A 24,623-nucleotide genomic window follows, 5' to 3' on the forward strand; every position below is an offset into this window, starting at 1 on the left:
TATTATTCTTATAATAGCAAAGGAGACGTAGGAGACTTGTTACATTAGTGTATGGCAGGATCCTATCTAATGCAAATATCAGAGAGAGAACATTGCCAGGATGCATGTCCGGAGCTAAACCTCCTCCAACAAAACAGGTCTCCAGCTTGTTATGTGGTTGGAGCTCAAAGACGAGAGTCCTGTTGTGGGCTGAGACTATTTGTAGCATGACGGTATATAACAAGTGCAACCACCAACACCTTCAAGGAAGTGTCCAACCATACCTCTAGCCTGAGCCCACATATACACCAGAAGTAGCCGTATAACTTCTCGTTACATTATGGAGGAGAAATGAAGGGTGAGAAGGTTATGGTTGATGAAACTATAAACTGAGTGGCATCCATCCTCCATAGGTGCCCATGTTAAACAAAAAAATGTATACCACGCAACATAAACTACGGTATTTTACCAAATGGTTCTGAATGGAATGGTACAGTGTGCTGCGCTATTCTATGCTTCTAAAATACGAAAACCCCGCTGTATGTCACCGATACAGCACTCTTTTGCCGTCTGTCAGTGTAATGGGTGCCTAGGAGTCTAATGGATGAGCCCATAAATCATTACTTGTCTCCAGTATTCTTGACATTATATGTTCCATAATTTTATTGGCTTTTTTTTTTCAAAAGATCGATGAAAATCGTCTAAATGATCAACTGTCTTTGTTGCCTGTATCAACCAATCATGGTGCAGCTTTCAAATTTCAAGCGCAGAATGCAAAATTAAAGCTACACTGTGATTGGTTGCTGAGGGCAAAAAAGACAGTTTTCATAAATCTTCTCTTATATGTTGTGTGTCTGGGTTTATTGGGTTTATGTGGTCTACGGTCTTGATTTGTTGAGGTTTGGAGGGTCTGGTCAGTGTTTGGTGTTAGTTTTTTAGTTTAGGGGGGTCTATTCTCTTGTCTGTATTTGTTTGGGAATCTGGGGTCTTTGATTATTTAGGGGGTCTGGTTAGGAGTCTGTATTTGTTTTGGGAGGAGGGTCTGGTTTGGGGTCTGTCTATATTTGGGTCATCTGATCTGGGGTCTTTATTTGTTTTGGGGGATGTCTGGTCCGGGATCTGTATTTGTGGGTTTGGGGGGTCTTTACTTTTTTTTTTTAGCAGGGTTTGGTCAGGGGCATTTGTTTGGGGAGGGAGGTCTAATTTTGTTTTTGGGCTGGTCTGGGGTCTGTATTTATTTGAGTTGTCTGATCTGGGGTCTATTTTTTTTGGTTGGGAGGCTGGGGTTTCTAGTTATATTTGTGATGGGAGTCTGGGCTGGGGTCTTTACTTTTTTGGGGGGTTCTCGAGTCTGTATTTCTTTGGGGAGTTCTCTTCTGGGGTCTCTATCTATTTGGGTTGACTGATCTGTGGTCTATGTCTGCTCCTGGGGTTTCTGGTATGGGGTCTGTATTTTTTTAGGGGTGTCCAGTCTGGTGTCTGCAGTTGTTTAAGAGGTCTGGGGTCGTTATTTGTTTAGGGATATCTGGTCGGGGATCTGCATCTTTTTTGGTGGCTCTGGTCTGGAGTCTCTATTTATTTGGGGGCCTGTATTTATTTGGGGGACTGGTTTAGGGTCTGTATTTATTTAATGAGCAAACAGAATACATAAGGCAGCACACTTATACATGCAAACAATAGAACTAGGGATTAGGGATTATTTTGGATTACAGTGATACCGTACCTACTATACATAAAAAATTGAAGCTCTTCACACACATTTTTGATCAAACATGTGTTGGGCCAATCTACCAACGTCAAGGTGGCTTCTAATACTAACAGAACTGCTTCTCATAGGCCTAACCTAAACCTACAATGTTCAGGGTGGTGTAGGACCCAGCTATATTTATAATCTGCTTAGCTTGTTTGCTGTCTGCATGTTAGTTTTATGGATGTACACCTGTGATTTTGGATGTCCTAGTCTAAATTTTCTTGCAGTGTATTTATTTAGGAGACTAATCTTGGGTCTTTGTTTGGGTGGAGGGAGATGTCAGGTCTGGGTCTGTATTTATTTGGGGGTCTGGTCTGGGTGGGTCTGTATTTGGGTTATCTGGTCTGGGGTCTTTGTTTGGAGGGGGGAGATATCAGGTCTGGGTTTGTATTTATTTAGGCAGGTCTGTCTTTAGCGTAAACATAAACATAACCTTTCTATCTTGTGATCTTTGTTGCCCCCTAGTGGTAGCAGAAGACCTTAACACTAATAGGTGTAAATAATATGTAAAGACTATAGCAGCACATGACTGGACTGCCCAGTAGCTCCACTGCTGTCACCTTCAGACGGCCATAATGTAGGCACATTGTAGTGACCAATCCTGGCCAGAATATATAGCATCATGGGAGGCCATCAAGAACTGTACAAAATGTAGGTAAAGATCTGTGTAGTTTACTAAGGCTACTTTCACATCTGCGTTTTTGAAGGATCCATCATGGATCAGCAAAAACACTTCCGTTATGATAACACAACCGGCTGCATCCATTATGAACAGATCCGGTTGTGTTATCTTTAAAATAGCCAAGAAGGATCCGGCAGTAAAACCATTGTAAGTCAATGGGCTTCAGATCCATTTTCTTGCGTGTCCGAGAAAACGGATCTGGCACCATTGACTTACATTGTGTTTCGTGACGGATCTGTTTTACTCCGCATTCCATTCCAGAAAAACACTACTTACAGCGTTATTTTGTCCACGATGGGAACGCAACCAAATGGAACGGAATGTATTCTGGTGACTTCTGTTCTGTTCAGTTCAGTTTTGTCGCCGTTGGCAATGAATGGGAACAAAACGGAAGCGTTTTCCTCTGATATTGAGAGCCTATGACAGATCTCAATACTGGGAAGGAAAAACGCAGATGTGAAAGTAGACTAATAAAAGAAATGGTAACTCCTTGCAGTTTGTTAACGTCTGCATGGTTTTTGGTCAAACTGCGTGAGTGACCATTAAAAAATTGCAACAAGTTACCGCTTCTTTCATCACGTGTGACAGCACCCTGTTTTGGAAACTCCTGCGCCAGCTGTTCTAATTATACCGTAAATCTACCGCCTGGGTCCACATGTGACGCAGTCTCTTCTGTACCTTCCATTGGTGATAACCGCCATGCAACATTTGTTTCACTAAGTGTCCGGGTCAAGTGTCCAGGTCTCCACATCCTTGTCAACCATTTTCTGAGCTGATGTTTAGGCATGATGTGGGGCGCCGGGATCACAGAATGTACATCCCGGCATTTGTGTGACGCTGATTGGGATGGAGGAGGCCATGGGCGTAACTATAGCCATAGAAATTTCTATGGGGCCCAAAGGTTGAGGAGAAGGGGGGCTTTCAGGTGCAAGAACATTGTATTTTTTTAAGGGAATAACAATATGGCAGCTTTTTGCTATAATGTAGGTTTTCTGATATATGGTGCTATTATACCTACCTTTCATTATTGCTACTTATGCTGCGGTTTTAATTTTATAACACTAGGTGGTGGGGGCCCCTTCTTATTTTGCTATGGGGCCTTATGAATTATAGTTACGACCCTAGAGGTGGCACAGACTGTATGTGCTACATGTGGACCCCAGTGGGTCAATTTATCACGTTTTGGATTAATAGACCATCTTTCCACAGAAGAAGGCTCTTGAGCCCGAAACAAGCGCCCGGGGAGATCTCCGTGGTCTGAAGATTGGTAACTACTGAGAAAGTAGTCCACCTCCAGCAATAGTATGACAAAATGAAGGAGCAAGTGGATTGTTTTCTCTTAACTCAGGTTGCTGCCATACGCCAGAATACAGCCGCATCCTTGTGGACCAAGACATGGGGGGCTAAGATAAGTATGGACTTTAGCCTCAGAAACTGGGATCACAATTAGTTGGTCCCCTGATGAGTTGGACTAATGTCCAACGAAACGCATTCGGACGTCAATTAGGGACAGACCTTTCATCGGTCCAAACATTGTGAACTAAGTATCATGACATATACAGCGGCGCCCAGGGATCTCACTGCACTTACTATTATCCCTGGGCGCCGCTCTGTTCTCCCGTTATGTCCTCCGGTATGTTCGGGGATTTGGTTATAGTAGGCGGAGTCTGCCCTTGTTCTGCTGGGCGTCTCCTTCTCCTAGGCTGTAGCGCTGGCCAAACGCATCGCAGAGCTCACAGCCTGGGAGAAAAAAACCTCCCAGGCTGTGAGCTCTGTGCTGCGATTGGCCAGCGCTACAGCCTAGGAGGAGGAGACGCCCAGCAGAACAAGGACAGACTCCGCCTACTATAACCAAGTCCCCTAAGTCTCCGCCTACTATAACCAAATCCCCGAACATACCGGAGGACATAACGGGAGAACGGAACGGATAATAGTAAGTGCGGTGAGATCCCTGGGCGCCGCTGTATATGTCATGATACTTAGTTCACAATGTTTGGACCGATGAAAGGTCCTCTTTAAGGTAATACTTAAATTGGTAACAGGGCCCTCCACCACAGTGTGACGAAGCTGGGCAGACTCCATTGCTGCGCAGGGACAAGGAAGGCCTGTTAGATGTCCACGGGCAGCTGTGGGATTCTATTGAGGATATTCTGACCTCCACCTTAGGGTATATCCATTGTAGGGTTAGACTAGTTGTAAGAGACCCAGTACTAGACTCCCCATTATGCCTAGCTCCTGGTTACCAATGGCCCAGCGAGTGGTGTTTATCTGATGCATCTAGGGATTTATCTTGTAATTAGATTAAAAGTTACGTTTTAAGGTATCTATTTATAGTTGTAAATTTTTCAAGGAGAACATCACAAACACCATCCGCAGCATCACAAGCTCTATCGGCCAACATAATCTGACCTGCCCAAAGATGCAGAGACCTGAACGGGGACCACTGTCACCATCTTTTGTGACATCTGGGTGATTAAAAAAAACAATCCATTAGCCCGTTCATCTTGCCATACCATCGCTGGAGGTGGGCTACATTTCCTTGGGTCACCCTGTATTTGTTGGCCTCATGCACACGGCCAACACGGCGGCTCGGATGCAGACCCATTCACTTCAATGGGACCACAAAAGATGCGGACAGCACTCCGTGTGCTGTCCGCATCCGTGGCTACTTTCCGCGGCCCCGCAAAAAAAATATAACATGTCCTATTCTTGTCTGCAAATTGCAGAAGGCACACGGGCAGCTTCTGTTTTTTTGCGGATCCGTGGTTTGCGGACCGCAAAAAAACGGAACGGTCGTGTGCATGGGGCCTTACATTGTTGACACATTTTATATTGTTACATATTTTATATATTGTCTTTACTGTATTTGTGGATGGGAGGCCACAAAGGAGGATGTTGCAGTAGTCCAGGCAGGAGATGATGAGGGCATGGGCTAGTATTTTAGTTAACTCAGTAGTGAGGAAGAAGAAGCCAATACGAGAGATGTTCTTAAGTTGATAACGGCAGTGCAGAATCCAATGTTACCCCCGGGCAGTGGACCTGCAAGACTGGAGAAAGCATTGTGCTATTAACTGTAATGGACATTTCAGACATGGGGGAAAGACAATGAATTCAGTTTTCTCTCTATATATATTTCAGCTGTATATCATGGCCAAAGCGCTATTATAGGCTTAGAGCATCACTTCTCCAAATGTGCATTTGCGCTAATAAATTTAATATTTTTTTAACCCTGTACTGACCACACTCTATGTCAGTTTTGAAGTCACTAAGCTCTCCATTTCCATCATGTTCTTGTGTAACATGACACCTAGTGGCCAATTTTGAGAACTGCGGTGGTTATTAATTTAATACTACAACCTGGAAAATATCATTTTCATTTCTGTTGATTTCCATTTTCAAGCTTGCCTCCTTTCCCATTCACAAAACTCTTTCCGGACCCCTGAGAGACGCAGCAAGTTCTGGAAAGCTGAGATGCTCAGGTGCACTGTGGGGCTAGGCGCCGTCCCTCGGTGCACCGTGACCCTCATTTGCGTAAAGAATTCAAGTCTTTTTATTCTGCAACGCCACAACCAATCTTCAGATAAGTATCATTTTAATCAGCAGTATCAACACTAATAGGGTTGATCGTGCTAACCGGTGCTTTTTAAATACACCCTTAGGCCCTTTTCACACGAACGAGTTCCACGCATTGGACTCGCAGCGTGTGTCAGCTCAGCGAGAGCTCCCGTCCTGACCTCCCAGCACTGCCTGGGGTTGCATAGCATTATACTGATTTATTAAGCTATGTAACCCTCACAGTTCTGGAATCTATTGGATAAAACTGACGGCATTATGTCGGTGCTAATCAATACATTTCAGACCTCTAAGGGTTACATAGCATCATAAATCACCATGGTGCTATGCGACCCCGGCAGTGCTGGGAGGTCAGGACGGGAGCCCTCGCTGTGTCACGCTGCGAGTATAATGCTATGTTACCCCGTCAGGCAGGGAGCTGCGCTGTGGACTCGCAGCATGACACAAGCTCGTCTGCAAGGGGCCTAAAGGTTTGTTCATACATGGTGGATACACTGCAGCATGATACAGTAGCAGAGTGGATGAGATTTTAACAAATCTAGCCCACATGCTACAAACCAAAAAAATAAATCTTTTAGAATTTTCACATAAGATTTCACCCGTTGCAATGCATAGGGGGAAATCCAGGGCAAAATTGCAGCAAAGGTCCCTCAAAATTTGAATGTAGCACGTGCAGTTTTTGCAGGGGATTTATTGAAGACTTTTCTGAGCACAAATCCACAGAGAAAAATTTACATGGACCCAAAGACATATTCACATGCGCCACATTACAGTAACATCATTAGTCCTGTGCCGCAATTTATTGAAAACCCGCAAAAGAACGCAATGGACGCGCTGAATGTGAATATAGCCGACAGTGTGCTCTGCTGATTTTTGTGACGTAATAGGAGACATTTAGGGGCTACCTTGCCAGGACCTCCCCCCTCTATAACATCACCCTAAGTCACTTCGGCCTCATGCACACGACCATATGTATTCTGCGGTCCGCAAACTACGGATCTGCAAAATACGGATACTGGCTATGTACGTCCCACACTTTTCATGTGCATAATTGCCAAGATGCCTATTCATGTCTACAAAATGGACAAGAATAGGACATGTTCTATCTTTTTTTGCAGGACAGACATACAGTATGCATTTTTTTACGGACCCATAGAAATGAATGGGTCCACATCCAGTCCGCGAAACGCATTTGGACCAAAAATACGGTCATGTGCATATGAGGCCTTCCTTGTATTTTTGCTGCCATGCTGGGCGATTCCTAGCATTTGCCTCTCTCTCTTTCCCTAAGGGCTCATGCACACGACCGTATGTATCTTGCGGTCTGCAAAACACGGATCTGCAAAAAATATGGATGACATCCGTGTGCATTCCGTATTTTGCAGAGCGCAACAGCTGGCCCCTAATAGAACAGTTCTATCCTTGTCTGTAATGCGGACAATAATAGGATACGTTCTATTTTTTTTGGGCGGAACGGACATACGGAAACGAAATGCACACGGAGCAACTTTTTTTGTAGACCCATTGAAATTAATGTTTCCGCATATGGTCCGCAAAAAAACTTAACGGACACGGAAAGAAAAAACTTTGTGTTCATGAGCCCCAAGGGTGCAAGCTATAATCGTCTGTATGCATCCAACTGGGGGGGATAAGGGAATTAAAATGGTTGTCTGGCCTTTTTATTTTCTACCCAAAATACTCACGTTACCGGTCTTCTGCCGATCCCGTTGTGATGCATCATGATGCTCTGATGGTCTCTGCTTTCTGATCCCTCTCTCCAAGCTGGAAGTGATGCCGGCGGAGGTGGGTCACCTCTGTGGGCAGTGACTTGGCGAGTCGGCAAGGACCAGAAAGCTAAGACCAGCAGGGGACCGTGAAGTGTCGGAACTGAATTGGTGGGGGAGGTTCATCATCAAGAGGAGGGGGCTTGCCTTGATCGATGGAGCCATTAGGCCTCATGCACATGACCGTTCCAGTTTTTGCGGTCCGCAAACCTCCGATCTGCAAAAAACGGAAGCCGTCCGTGTGCCTTCCGCAATTTGCGGAACGGAACGGGCGGCCCATTGTAGAAATGCCTATTCTTGTCTGCAAAACGGACAAGAATAGGACATGTTCTATTTTTTTTGTGTGGCCACGGAATGGAGCAACGGATGTGGACAGCACACGGAGTGCTGTCTGCATATTTTGCGGCCCCATTGAAGTAAATGGGTCGGCACCCGAGCCGCATAAACGGCGGCTCGGATGCGGACCCAAACAACGGCCGTGTGCATGAGGCCTAAGGCTGAGGAGAACCTGGGAACATGCTCATGTAATCACACAAACCTGTCGGATGAGAGGAAGAGCAGGAGATTCATGAGATATCAAGTTTATTTTCGCTGGAGGTGTGGCCTTAAAGGGGGTTGTCCCACTTAAATTATTCTACATTTTTTAAACCAGCACCTGGATCTGAATACTTTTGTAATTGCATGTAATTAAAATTTTATTAAATCTACTGAGTAAGGCCTCATGCACACGACCGTTGTGTGCATCCGTGGCCGTTGTGCCGTTTTCCGTTTTTTTTCACGGACCCATTGACTTTCAATGGGTCAGTGGAAAAATCGGAAAATGCACCGTTTGGCAGCCGCATCCGTGATCCGTGTTTCCTGGCCGTGAAAAAAATATGACCTGTCCTATTTTTTTCACGGCCAACGGTTCACGGACCCATTCAAGTCAATGGGTCCGTGAAAAATCACGGATGCACACAAGATTGTCATCCGTGTCCGTGATCCGTGTCCGTGATCCGTGTCCGTTTTTTCCTATCATTTCAATGGCAAACTTGACTTAGATTTTTTTTTTCATTTTTCATGTCCGTGGATCCTCCAAAAATCAAGGAAGACCCACGGATGAAAAAACGGTCACGGATCACGGACCTACGGACCACGTTTTTGCGGACCTTAAAAAAAAACGGTCGTGTGCATGAGGCCTTATTCCATGAAATCTATCTGTATAGCGCCACCTGCTGTTTGCTCTTTTTCTAATTTCTCTGTCCTGCTCACTGAGGTGGATGCACATGCTCAGTTCCATCCTTCAACTGCCACCAGCTGCAGCAGAAAAGACACACCCTCTGAGAAAGGACACGCCTCCTGAGCTGCCAGCTGGAAATAAAGTGAATGAGGAGATCTCAGGATCCATGTGAGGTGCAGGGCTGGTTCTAGCTTTGTTAAAAAGAGATTGCCATGTACTTTTTTTTACATTAATCTTGGGATAACCCCTTTAACATGATGGAATTAAAGACACAGAGTATCGGGATTTGATTTAATTTATTTGCACTTTCAAATCAGCATCAATGTATGTGAATTTAGTAGAGAAGGAATATGAAAGCATCAGCAGAAGATGGAGGACACAAAGCAGGTTAATGCCAATTTAACAAAAGTCAGTTGTGTTTCGTTGTGAACCTTCCCCTCCCTCCTTCCCCCCAAAGTGTCCCACCATAAATATCTTCCCTCACAACTGGTCGAGGTCAAGTCACGCCCTTCTTCTTTGGAGAGGAAGCACAATGATGACGTGATACCCACAGCAGGGCCATGCTCATTGTGATATTGCAGCTGTGATTGGCCACCACGGTCACATGACCATTCAGTAGACATCACGTCATCATGACAATTTAACAGCAAAGCGCTACGTGGAGCAGAGCATATGACAAAGAAAAGGAGGAAACCTAAAACTAAGCAAAGATTCAAGGTCGGTTTAAGCCCTTTCTTGAGGTTTATCGATGGTTGTCATGTACTCAGAAGACTTTTGCGACCCACAAGACCACAAGGGCCGTTATTCCAAGAAGCATGGACATCCTGGGGCTGACCGCCGAGTTGCAGAGATCGGCTTTGCAGCAGGAAACATCTTTTGTGCATAAAGAACTGTCTCCACATCCTGTAACTGGAACTGCAATAGAGAAACGGAGATTAGACTTCAGTCAATAAAAAATACTGCACATCAAAGAAAGAAGTCCTATGTAAGAACTTAAAGGGTTATTCCGATTATTTTAAGTTATCCCCTCTCCACATAATAGGGAATGACTATCATGACCATTGATCAGGAGAAATGAACCACTAAATGAACGGAGCGGCAGGTTGAGCATGCACAGTACCACTGGGTATTTAACCCCTTAACCCCTTAAGGACTCAGCCCTATTTCACCTTAAGGACTTGGCCCTTTTTTGCAAATCTGACCAGTGTCACTTTAAGTGCTGATAACTTTAAAACGCTTTCACTTATCTAGGCCATTCTATATCTACTTCATGTTTGGATCATTTTGGGAATGATATTTTTAATTTTTGGGGATGTTACAAGGCTTAGAAGTTTAGAAACAAATCTTTACATTTTTCAAAAACCCAATTTTAAGGGACCAGTTCAGGTCTTAAGTCACTTTGCGAGGCTTACATAATAGAAACCACCCAAAAATGACCATTCTAGAAACTACACCCCTCAAGGTATTCAAAACTGATTTTACAAACGTCGTTAACCCTTTAGGTGTTCCACAAGAATTAATGGAAAATAGAGATACAATTTCAAAATTTCACTTTTTTGGCAGATTTTCCATTTTAATAATTTTTTTCCAGTTACAAAGCAAGGGTTAACAGCCAAACCAAACTCAATATTTATGGCCCTGATTTTGTAGTTTACAGAAACACCCCATATGTGGTCGTAAAAAGCTGTACGGGCAGACGGCAGGGCGCAGAAGGAAAGGAATGCCATACGGTTTTTGGAAGGCAGATTTTGCCGGACTGTTTTTTGTGACACCATGTCCCATTTGAAGCCCCCCTGATGCACCCCTAGAGTAGAAACTCCAGAAAAGTGACCCCATTTTAGAAACTACGGGGTAGGGTGGCAGTTTTGTTGCTACTAATTTAGGGTACATATGATTTTTGGTTGCTCTATATTACACTTTTTGTGAGGCAAGGTAACAAGAAATAGCTGTTTTGGCACCGTTTTTATTTTTTGTTGTTTAAAACATTCATCTGACAGGTTAGATCATGTGATATTTTTATAGACCAGGTTGTCACGGATGCGGCGATACCTAATATGTATACTTTTTTTTTATTTATGTAAGTTTTACACAATGATTTCTATTTTGAAACAAAAAAATCATGTTTTAGTGTTTCCATAGTCTGAGAGCCATAATTTTTTCAGTTTTTGGGCGATTACTTTAGGTAGGGTATGATTTTTGCAGGATGAGATGAAGGTTTTATTGGCACTATTTTGGGGTGCGTGTGACTTTTTGATCACTTAATATGTCACTTTTTGTGATGTAAGGTGACAAAAATTGCTTTTTTTTACACCGTTTTTATTTTTTTACGGTGTTCATCTGAGGGGTTAGGTCATGTGATATTTTTATAGAGCAAGTTATTACGGACGCTGCAAAACCTAATATGTATACTTTTTTTTATTTATGTAAGTTTTACACAATGATTTTATTTTTGAAGTAAAAAAAATCATGTTTTAGTGTTTCCATAGTCTGAGAGCCATAATTTTTTCATTTTTTGGGTGATTACTTTGGGTAGGGAATGATTTTTGCGGGATGAGATGGTTTTATTGGCACTATTTTGGGGTGCATATGACATTTTGATCGCTTGCTATTACACTTTTTGTGATGTAAGGTGACAAAAAATGGTTTATTTAGCACAGTTTTTATTTTTAATTTTTTACGGTGCTCATCTGAAGGGTTAGGTCATGTGATATTTTTATAGAGCCAGTCGATACGGACGCGGCGATACCTAATATGTATACTTTTTTTTTTTATGTAAGTTTTACACAATAATATCATTTTTGAAACCAAAAAAAATCATGTTTTAGAGTCTCCGAATTCTGAGAGCCATAGTTTTTTCAGTTTTTGGGTAGGGTCTCATTTTTTGCGGGATGAGATGATGGTTTTATTGGCACTATTTTGGGGTGCGTGTGACTTTTTGATTGCTTGCTATTCCACTTTTTGTGATGTAAGGTGACAAAAAATGGTTTATTTAGCTCAGTTTTTATTTTAAATTTTTTACGGTGTTCATCTGAGGGGTTAGGTCATGTGATATTTTTATAGAGCCGGTCGATACGAACGCGGTGATGCCAAATATGTATAATTTTTTATTTATTTAAGTTTTACACAATAACAGCTTTTTTAAAACAAAAAAAATGTTTTTAGTGTCTCCATATTCTGAGCCAAAGTTTATTTTTATTTTTTGGGCGATTGTCTCAGGTAGGGGCTCCTTTACAATGCATTCCAATACTTCTGTATTGGAAAGCATTGGCTGTATGAGTAATTACTCATACAGCTTCCGGCCTGTGAGATCCATGGTGCTGGATCTCACAGGCTCTTCACCGGAAGGCAGTGTGATGCCTTCCTTAGACATCGCACTGCCTTCCATGCCATCGGGTCCCCCCCACAGCCGCATAGGGACCCGATGGCACCGCCCTCCGCCGCAACCGCAGGTAAAAGCCGCAAACCGCAGGTCTGAATTAACCTGCGGTTTGCGGCGATCGGCAATACGGGGGGGTCACATGACCCCACCGGCGTTGTGACAGGATGCCTGCTGAATGATTTCAGCGGGCATCCTGTTCCTATTAACCCCCCGCCGCAATGTACTTTTAAACTTAGGACGTATCGGTACGTCCTGAGTCCTTAAGGACTCGGCAAACATGGCAAACCGGTACGTCCTACGTCCTTAAGGGGTTAAGTAAGCTTCAGCAGCTAAATTAATATGTACAGTCAGGTCCATAAATATTGGGACATCGACACAATTGTAAATTTTTTGGCTCTATGCACCACCACAATGGATTTGAAATGAAACAAACAAGATGTGCTTTACCTGCAGACTGTCGGCTTTAACTTGAGGGGATTTACATCCAAATCAGGTGAACGGTGCAGGAATTACAGCAGTTTGCATATGTGCCTCCCACTTGTTAAGGGACCAAAAGTAATGGGACAATTGGCTTCTCAGCTGTTCCATGGCCGGGTGTGTGTTATTCCCTCATTATCCCAATTACAATCAGCAGATAAAAGGTCCAGAGTTCATTTCCAGTCTGCTGTTTATATTTGAAATCTGTTGCTGTCAACTCTCAAGATGAGATCCAAAGAGCTGTCACTATCAGTGAAGCAAGCCATCAATAGGCTGAAAAAACACAACAAACCCATCAGAGAGATAGCAAAAACATTAGGCGCGGCCAAAACAACTGTTTGGAACAATCTTAAAAAGAAGGAACGGAGGTAGGTGTATGTGTGTCAAAGTCAACAATCAAGAGAAGACTTCACCAGAGTGAATACAGGGGGTTCACCACAAGATGGAAACCATTGGTGAGCCTCAAAAACAGGAAGGCCAGATTAGAGTTTGCCAAATGACATCTAAAAAAGCCTTCACAGTTCTGGAACAAAATCCTATGGACAGATGAGACCAAGATCAACTTGTGCCAGAGTGATAGGCCAAATAGTTTTTTAAGGGAAAAAAGTGGAATTCTATGCAATGGCCGAGTCAATCACCTGACCTGAATCCGATTGAGCATGTATTTCACTTGCTGAAGACAAAACTGAAGGGAAAATGCCCCAAGAACAAGCAGGAACTGAAGACAGTTGCAGTAGAGGCCTGGCAGAGCATCACCAGGGATGAAACCCAGCGTCTGGTGATGTCTATGAGTTCCAGACTTCAGGCTGTAATTGACTACATGTCACCACCAGCTCTGTGAGAAGATCTGGCAGACATTCTTCTCTATCTGTTGTATGATGTTCTTTGTTTTGGTTTCACTTTCTCATCTCCTTTCCTTCTCCCAGCTGTCACCTATTTGCACTGATTGTCTCCCTTTATATTCCCTCTCATACTGCCTCACTTTGCGGTTTATACTTCTTCCTGGATTGTGTTCACTGCTGGAAGCTGCTTCTCCTGATTCCTCAGATAAGTCTGTTTCCTTTATTTGTGTTTCCTTCCTGGCTTGATTGTAGGTGACCCTGACTCCATCCGTATTAAGTGCAGGGAGCCGGTGGTTGTGTCCCCTCACTGTTATAGGGTTTTCAGGTGTCACATAGTAAAAGGTACGAGGGCATGCAATCGTCTACCATTAAGACCTTTGCATGGGCATAGCAGTCAGGGAGAGCTCTAGGGGTTTTATAGGGCTCCCCCAAATGCTCCTTAGTTTGGGATCAAGCCAGTCGGATGTTTATTTACAGTTCCAGCTTTCTGCAACACCATCCGTGACACTGCAGAGGATTTGTAACCAAGTATTAAAAAGTGAAAGTTTGATTTATGATTATTATTCTGTCCCATTACTTTTGGTCCCTTAACAAGTGGAAGGCACATATACAAACTGTTGTAATTCCTGCACCGTTCACCTGATTTGGATGTAAATGCCCTCAAATTAAAGCTGACAGTCTGCAGGTAAAGCACATCTTGTTTGTTTCATTTCAAATCCATTGTGGTGGTGTACAGAGCCAAAAATGTTAGAATTGTGTCGATGTCCCAATATTTATGGACCTGACTGTAGCTATCTGTGCCACAGTACACTGATTTAAGGGGATATGAAGTTATTATCCCTGCTGATCTCCCAGCTAGACAAAATTATTGAATTATTGTGGAAGATTCCTTTTTTAACATTGTTAGTGTTGGGTAATACATTTTCTTTGTTTTTAATAAAGACACAATAAATGTTTTATTTTAGATAAATAACCCTTGGCTATTGGATTTGATTTTTTTTTTCCAATTCCACCCCATTTGGAATTATTTTACCGCTTCCCACTACAGTGTATGCCATATTGAATGGTGGCATTAGAAAGTACAACTTGTTCTGCAAAAAATATGCCTTCATACAGCTATTTGAATGCAAAAATAAAACAGTTATGGCTCAAGGAAGTTAGGGAATAAAAATAAAAATACAAAAACGAAAAGACCTCCGCTATCCTAAGGGTTAAATTTGCTGGAAGAACGCTCCCCCAAGTGGTGGTTCATGGATATGGCAAGTAGCGCAGTACGAAGCAGTTTTTTTCCCCTTTTGGAGCAGATTTGCTTGTACCTTATGAGGTGGTCTTTCCTTCCTTTGGAACACTAAGGGTAAAACTAAGTATTGTAGTTGTATCCATGCCTCTTCACTTCATCCACATCCTGTCCATTCCCAGAGTAGAACTTAATAAACTTAAAGTATATCTTCTTCTAACTCTGTAACTAAATGATAAACTGTGACTTACTGCCAAAAATAGTCCCCGTCATGCAAACATTTTGAGAGTGTGAACACATCATCTCTGACTTTTCAGCACACTGATCGGCACATGTATAACACTTCAGAGCATAGCCTTAAGGAAATCAAAAGAAAAAACAGAAAGTTGTTTTATAAACATCGAGTATGATGATGGCTATAGACAGCACAGAGCACACAGCAGTGTCATCTCCTCCTCACACTACTACACCATGACATGTATACACAGCACAGTGCACACAGCAGTGTCATCTCCCCCTCACACTACTACACCATGACATGTATACACAGCACAGTGCACACAGCAGTGTCATCTCCTCCTCACACTACTACACCATGACATGTATACACAGCACAGTGCACACAGCAGTGTCATCTCCTCCTCACACTACTACACCATGACATGTATACACAGCACAGTGCACACAGCAGTGTCATCTCCTCCTCACACTACTACACCATGACATGTATACATAGCACAGTGCACACAGCAGTGTCATCTCCTCCTCACACTACTACACCATGACATGTATACACAGCACAGTGCACACAGCAGTGTCATCTCCTCCTCACACTACTACACCATGACATGTATACACAGCACAGTGCACACAGCAGTGTCATCTCCCCCTCACACTACTACACCATGACATGTATACACAGCACAGTGCACACAGCAGTGTCATCTCCTCCTCACACTACTACACCATGACATGTATACACAGCACAGTGCACACAGCAGTGTCATCTCCTCCTCACACTACTACACCATGACATGTATACACAGCACAGTGCACACAGCAGTGTCATCTCCTCCTCACACTACTACACCATGACATGTATACATAGCACAGTGCACACAGCAGTGTCATCTCCTCCTCACACTACTACACCATGACATGTATACACAGCACAGTGCACACAGCAGTGTCATCTCCTCCTCACACTACTACACCATGACATGTATACACAGCACAGTGCACACAGCAGTGTCATCTCCTCCTCACACTACTACACCATGACATGTATACATAGCACAGTGCACACAGCAGTGTCATCTCCTCCTCACACTACTACACCATGACATGTATACACAGCACAGCGCACACAGCAGTGTCATCTCCTCCTCACACTACTACATCATGACATGTATACACAGCACAGCGCACACAGCAGTGTCATCTCCTCCTTACACTACTACACCATGACATGTATACACAGCACAGTGCACACAGCAGTGTCATCTCCTCCTTACACTACTACACCATGACATGTATACACAGCACAGTGCACACAGCAGTGTCATCTCCTCCTCACACTACTACACCATGACATGTATACACAGCACAGTGCACACAGCAGTGTCATCTCCCCCTCACACTACTACACCATGACATGTATACACAGCACAGTGCACACAGCAGTGTCATCTCCCCCTCACACTACTACAACATGACATGTATACACAGCACAGTGCACACAGCAGTGTCATCTCCTCCTCACACTACTACACCATGACATGTATACACAGCACAGTGCACACAGCAGTGTCATCTCCTCCTTACACTACTACACCATGACATGTATACACAGCACAGTGCACACAGCAGTGTCATCTCCTCCTTACACTACTACACCATGACATGTATACACAGAACAGTGCACACAGCAGTGTCATCTCCTCCTTACACTACTACACCATGACATGTATACACAGCACAGCGCACACAGCAGTGTCATCTCCACCTCACACTACTACACCATGACATGTATACACAGCACAGCGCACACAGCAGCGTCATCTCCTCCTCACACTACTACACCATGACATGTATACACAGCACAGTGCACACAGCAGTGTCATCTCCTCCTCACACTACTACACCATGACATGTATACACAGCACAGTGCACACAGCAGTGTCATCGCCTCCTCACACTACACCATGACATGTATACACAGCACAGTGCACACAGCAGTGTCATCTCCTCCTCACACTACTACACCATGACATGTATACACAGCACAGTGCACACAGCAGTGTCATCTCCTCCTCACACTACTACACCATGACATGTATACACAGCACAGTGCACACAGCAGCGTCATCTCCGCCTCACACTACTACACCATGACATGTATACACAGCACAGTGCACACAGCAGCGTCATCTCCGCCTCACACTACTACACCATGACATGTATACACAGCACAGCGCACACAGCAGTGTCATCTCCTCCTCACACTACTACACCATGACATATATACACAGCACAGCGCACACAGCAGTGTCATCTCCTCCTCATACTACTACACCATGACATGTATACACAGCGCAGTGCACACAGCAGTGTCATCTCCTCCTCATACTACTACACCATGACATGTATACACAGCACAGTGCACACAGCAGCGTCATCTCCGCTTCACACTACTACACCATGACATGTATACACAGCACAGTGCACACAGCAGTGTCATCTCCTCCTCACACTACTACACCATGACATGTATACACAGCACAGTGCACACAGCAGCGTCATCTCCTCCTCACACTACTACACCAGGACATGTATACACAGCACAGTGCACACAGCAGTGTCATCTCCTCCTCACACTACTACACCATGACATGTATACACAGCACAGCACACACAGCAGGGTCATCTCCTCCTCACACTACTACACCATGACATGTATACACAGCACAGTGCACACAGCAGTGTCATCTCCTCCTCACACTACTACACCATGACATGTATACATAGCACAGTGCACACAGCAGTGTCATCTCCTCCTCACACTACTACACCATGACATGTATACACAGTACAGTGCACACAGCAGTGTCATCTCCTCCTCACACTATTACACCATGACATGTATACACAGCACAGTGCACACAGCAGGGTCATCTCCTCCTCACACTACTACACCATGACATGTATACACAGTACAGTGCACACAGCAGTGTCATCTCCTCCTCACACTACTACACCATGACATGTATACACAGCACAGTGCACACAGCAGTGTCATCTCCTCCTCACATACTACACCATGACATGTATACACAGCACAGTGCACACAGCAGCGTCATCTCCTCCTCACACTACTACACCATGACATGTATACACAGCACAGTGCACACAGCAGTGTCATCTCCTCCTCACACTACTACACCATGACATGTATACACAGCACAGTGCACACAGCAGTGTCATCTCCTCCTCACACTACTACACCATGACGTGTATACACAGCACAGTGCACACAGCAGTGTCATCTCCTCCTCACACTACTACACCATGACATGTACACACAGCACAGTGCACACAGCAGTGTCATCTCCTCCTCACACTTACTACACCATGACATGTATACACAGCACAGTCGCACACAGCAGTGTCATCTCCTCCTCACACTACTACACCATGACATGTATACACAGCACAGTGCACACAGCAGTGTCATCTCCTCCTCACACTACTACACCATGACATGTATACACAGCACAGTGCACACAGCAGTGTCATCTCCTCCTCACACTACTACACCATGACATGTATACACAGCACAGTGCACACAGCAGTGTCATCTCCTCCTCACACTACTACACCATGACATGTATACACAGCACAGTGCACACAGCAGTGTCATCTCCTCCTCACACTACTACACCATGACATGTATACACAGCACAGTGCACACAGCAGTGTCATCTCCTCCTCACACTACTTACACCATGACATGTATACACAGCACAGTGCACACAGCAGTGTCATCTCCTCCTCACACTACTACACCATGACATGTATACACAGCACAGTGCACACAGCAGTGTCATCTCCTCCTCACACTACTACACCATGACATGTATACACAGCACAGTGCACACAGCAGTGTCATCTCCTCCTCACACTATACACCATGACATGTATACACAGCACAGTGCACACAGCAGTGTCATCTCCTCCTCACACTACTACACCATGACATGTATACACAGCACAGTGCACACAGCAGTGTCATCTCCTCCTCACATTACACCATGACATGTATACACAGCACAGTGCACACAGCAGCGTCATCTCCTCCTCACACTACTACACCATGACATGTATACACAGCACAGTGCACACAGCAGTGTCATCTCCTCCTCACACTACTACACCATGACATGTATACACAGCACAGTGCACACAGCAGTGTCATCTCCTCCTCACACTACTACACCATGACATGTATACACAGCACAGTGCACACAGCAGTGTCATCTCCTCCTCACCTACTATACCATGACATGTATACACAGCACAGTGCACACAGCAGTGTCATCTCCTCCTCACATTACACCATGACACTGTATACACAGCACAGTGCACACAGCAGTGTCATCTCCTCCTCACACTATTACACCATGACATGTATACACAGCACAGTGCACACAGCAGTGTCATCTCCTCCTCACATTACACCATGACATGTATACACAGCACAGTGCACACAGCAGCGTCATCTCCTCCTCACACTACTACACCATGACATGTATACACAGCACAGTGCACACAGCAGTGTCATCTCCTCCTCACACTACTACACCATGACATGTATACACAGCACAGTGCACACAGCAGTGTCATCTCCCCCTCACACTACTACACCATGACATGTATACACAGCACAGTGCACACAGCAGTGTCATCTCCCCCTCACACTACTACACCATGACATGTATACACAGCACAGTGCACACAGCAGTGTCATCTCCTCCTCACACTACTACACCATGACATGTATACACAGCACAGTGCACACAGCAGTGTCATCTCCCCCTCACACTACTACACCATGTCATGTATACACAGCACAGTGCACACAGCAGTGTCATCTCCTCCTCACACTACTACACCATGTCATGTATACACAGCACAGTGCACACAGCAGTGTCATCTCCCCCTCACACTATACACCATGACATGTATACACAGCACAGTGCACACAGCAGTGTCATCTCCTCCTCACACTACTACACCATGACATGTATACACAGCACAGTGCACACAGCAGTGTCATCTCCTCCTCACACTACCACACCATGACATGTATACACAGCACAGTGCACACAGCAGTGTCATCTCCTCCTCACACTACTACACCATGACATGTATACACAGCACAGTGCACACAGCAGTGTCATCTCCTCCTCACACTACTACACCATGACATGTATACACAGCACAGTGCACACAGCAGTGTCATCTCCTCCTCACACTACTACACCATGACATGTATACACAGCACAGTGCACACAGCAGTATTATCTACTCCTCACACTACTACACCATGACATGTATACACAGCACAGTGCACACAGCAGTGTCATCTCCTCCTCACACTACTACATCATGACATGTATACACAGCACAGTGCACACAGCAGTGTCATCTCCTCCTCACACTACTACACCATGACATGTATACACAGCACAGTGCACACAGCAGTGTCATCTCCTCCTCACACTACTACACCACGACATGTATACACAGCACAGTGCACACAGCAGTGTCATCTCCTCCTCACACTACTACACCATGACATGTATACACAGCACAGTGCACACAGCAGTGTCCTCTCCTCCTCACACTACTACACCATGACATGTATACACAGCACAGTGCACACAGCAGCGTCATCTCCTCCTCACACTACTACACCATGACATGTATACACAGCACAGTGCACACAGCAGTGTCATCTCCTCCTCACACTACTACACCATGACATGTATACACAGCACAGTGCACACAGCAGTGTCATCTCCTCCTCACACTACTACACCATGACATGTATACACAGCACAGTGCACACAGCAGTGTCATCTCCTCCTCACACTACACCATGACATGTATACACAGCACAGTGCACACAGCAGCGTCATCTCCTCCTCACACTACTACACCATGACATGTATACACAGCACAGTGCACACAGCAGTGTCATCTCCTCCTCACACTACTACACCATGACATGTATACACAGCACAGTGCACACAGCAGTGTCATCTCCTCCTCACACTACTACACCATGACATGTATACACAGCACAGTGCACACAGCAGTGTCATCTCCTCCTCACACTACTACACCATGACATGTATACACAGCACAGTGCACACAGCAGTGTCATCTCCTCCTCACACTACTACACCATGACATGTATACACAGCACAGTGCACACAGCAGTGTCATCTCCTCCTCACACTACTACACCATGACATGTATACACAGCACAGTGCACACAGCAGTGTCATCTTCTCCTCACACTACTACACCATGACATGTATACACAGCACAGCGCACACAGCAGTGTCATCTCCTCCTCACACTACTACACCATGACATGTATGCACAGCACAGTGCACACAGCAGTGTCATCTCCTCCTCACACTACTACACCATGACATGTATACACAGTACAGTGCACACAGCAATGTCATCTCCTCCTCACACTACTACACCATGACATGTATACACAGCACAGTGCACACAGCAGTGTCATCTCCTCCTCACACTACTACACCATGACATGTATACACAGCACAGTGCACACAGCAGTGTCATCTCCTCCTCACACTACTACACCATGACATGTATACACAGCACAGTGCACACAGCAGTGTCATCTCCTCCTCACACTACTACACCATGACATGTATACACAGCACAGTGCACACAGCAGTGTCGTCTCCTCCTCACACTGTTGTACCATTTCTTACCAATTTGGCTGCTCAGCAGAATGATGAACGCACATGAGATGAGGATGTTCATGGTCGATGTTTCTTCTCATCCGATTTTCAGTGTCTTTTATGCTGTTGACCTCTCAGTTTAAGAAAATGAGTGCAGTTTATGGCCCTTTTTGGATATGTTTAGTATGCAGAAAAACCTATTTTTATTGTAAAATAAAACATTTATGATCCATCGGTGACTTTACTCATAACAGAGTCAAGGTGAAAGAGGCTGAACGTTTAATGTTCTTCCTCTATATTTTATCTACCTGGTAGATGCACTGACACCTGACTGAGTCCAATACACTGTAGGTCAATGAGATCCAGTATGGGTCCATCATATCCATCATTAATTCTGTAGAAATGGAAAGCATGACAGCAGCCACCTCTCCAGACACGACTGCCTGCAGCCACTACTTGGAGAGCTCTCTGTATACAGATTCATACAGTTTACAAAAACTTCACTGACCACGGTGTAATTCTATGTGCCTCCATTATATGCCTTTATGTACATATATAAGAGAGGTATTCTACCCTAGAAGCGTAGAAGAATGCCTATGGGTTCTGTAATATGATAAGGTGAGGACTCCACGGGGAAGGTCCCTGTATGCTACTTTGATGTGTGCACAGCCTTTAGCGGGAGCGCTAAAATGAGGATCTGAATGCACCTCTTTTAATTTGCATTTGTAGTATCAGTATTATATACCCAGTGTACCATAGCGCCGCTTAGGTTAACTGACAAATCCAAAAACCAGTCTGAAAATATGTCGTAAAATTTGATTATGAGTTGTTGGAGGGAATGCACTTTCACAACTCAGGGGTAGTGTCCTTTCTGTTACAATTCTCTCCCTATCACAGCTCGGGGGCGGGGTGTGTTCTTTCTGCTTCGTCTCTCTCCCTATCTCAGGTCAGTGGATGTATCCCTTCCTCTGCTACTCTCTCTCTGTAACTGTCAGAGCTTTTACCTGTAGACAGACCTGGTGGCCTTTGAAGGGTGGAACTGAGCATGTGCGACCACCTCAGTAGGTGGACGCAGGGGCGTAGCTATAGGGGAAGCAGGGAAAGCCAGGGGTGCACCTAGCAAAAATTCTCAACCTAGCCTCTTCCCTCCTAACATTATTTTCAGCACTATAAAACATGCAGGGTAATACAACACCACATACCTCTTACATCCAGCGATGTCTTCTCTGATGTAGACGTTTCCTTTGCTCATCTTCTCCTTTCAGACCAGACCACCATGATGATTACTTTCAGCCATGTCTTATCTCTGCAGAAATTGACAGACATCTTAGTTCCCTATTTTTCCGTCAACCTCCCCACCTTCTGAACACCCATCCTGCCACCCCCAATACTGTGCCCACTGTGCTCCTCAATACTATACTGCAGACAATAAACAGCATATAAATGCCCCTTATAATGTGTGCCAGTACAAAAAATGCCCCTTGTGTATCAGTACAAAAAAATGCCCCATAATGTGTGCCAGTACAAAAAATACCTCCTCTGTGCCCCTAGTACAACCAATGTCCCCATAGTACCCCCATAATGTGTGCCAATGCCCCTACTGTGTGCCAGTACATAAAATACCCTCTTTTAGTGCCCCCAGTATAGCCAATGTCCAGTATTGCCAAAATGGAAGCACTAATCTCTCACTGCCCCGCCGTCGCCCCCCCCCCACTTATCTCCAGGGCCATGCCGCCTGAGGCGATTGCCTCACCTCGCCTACTTGGCGGTGTGGCCCTGGCGAAAGCGGCTGCCTTAGGGCCTGAACTCAAATGGGGCCTACCCAGGAGGAGGACTAAAATATTTTATTGTCATGGGCCCCCTTTAGAGATGAGCAAATTTCTGCTTATGAAATTCGTTCACACTTCGTTTGTTGGTAAAAGGTGAATTTCGTTATGGATTCCGTTACCACGGACCATAATGCAATTCTATGACAGAATGCATAACGGAATGCCTTTAGAGGAATCCATAACGCAATTCACCTTATACCAACAAACGAAGTGTAAATGAATTTCATCTCTAGCCCACTCAACAGTATTATACAATGATATTATATATGGTGACACTGTTGGAAACGGACAGAGCAGCTGCCGAGCCTGGTATTATTGGTGTTTAATTTCTATAGTAATGTGCACGTCAACCCAGTGGCGTAACCAGAAATGACTGGGCCCCACAGCAAATTTTTGAATGGGGCCCCCAAGGCAACTTTGCAACCCCCTCCTTCCATGAAACCCCCACTCCTGTGTCTAGTCAATATCTCTCTCTGTGTCACAGACGTTCCCGTAACAGATGCCAGGAGATCAGTGGGACTGGCAACACATGGTTTGATCTGACAGGTTTCTTGTGGATCAATTCGTGTCTTCTTCCCCTTTTGTTTATTGTTTGCGTTTTCTTGTGTTGCTCTTTTCCCTGTTATTTGTGTTTAGGCCTAAAGGGGGACTCCTATTCATCCTACCGTTTGGAGGAACAGATTGTCTGTTGTCCGAACATTAGTACCAGGGTCCCACAGGGTGAGTTAGGACTTTAGGTTCCTGTGTATGAACTCACCTACCTCTGGGATCAGTTCATACTTGCAGTCAGTCAGGACTTTGATTAGGGTTTCTCTAGGAGTGACCTGCTCCTTTCCCTAGTTTAAGACCTTTTCCCCTCACCCCT

Source organism: Bufo gargarizans, chromosome 9 (assembly GCF_014858855.1).
Source record: "Bufo gargarizans isolate SCDJY-AF-19 chromosome 9, ASM1485885v1, whole genome shotgun sequence".
Taxonomy (NCBI): domain Eukaryota; kingdom Metazoa; phylum Chordata; class Amphibia; order Anura; family Bufonidae; genus Bufo; species Bufo gargarizans.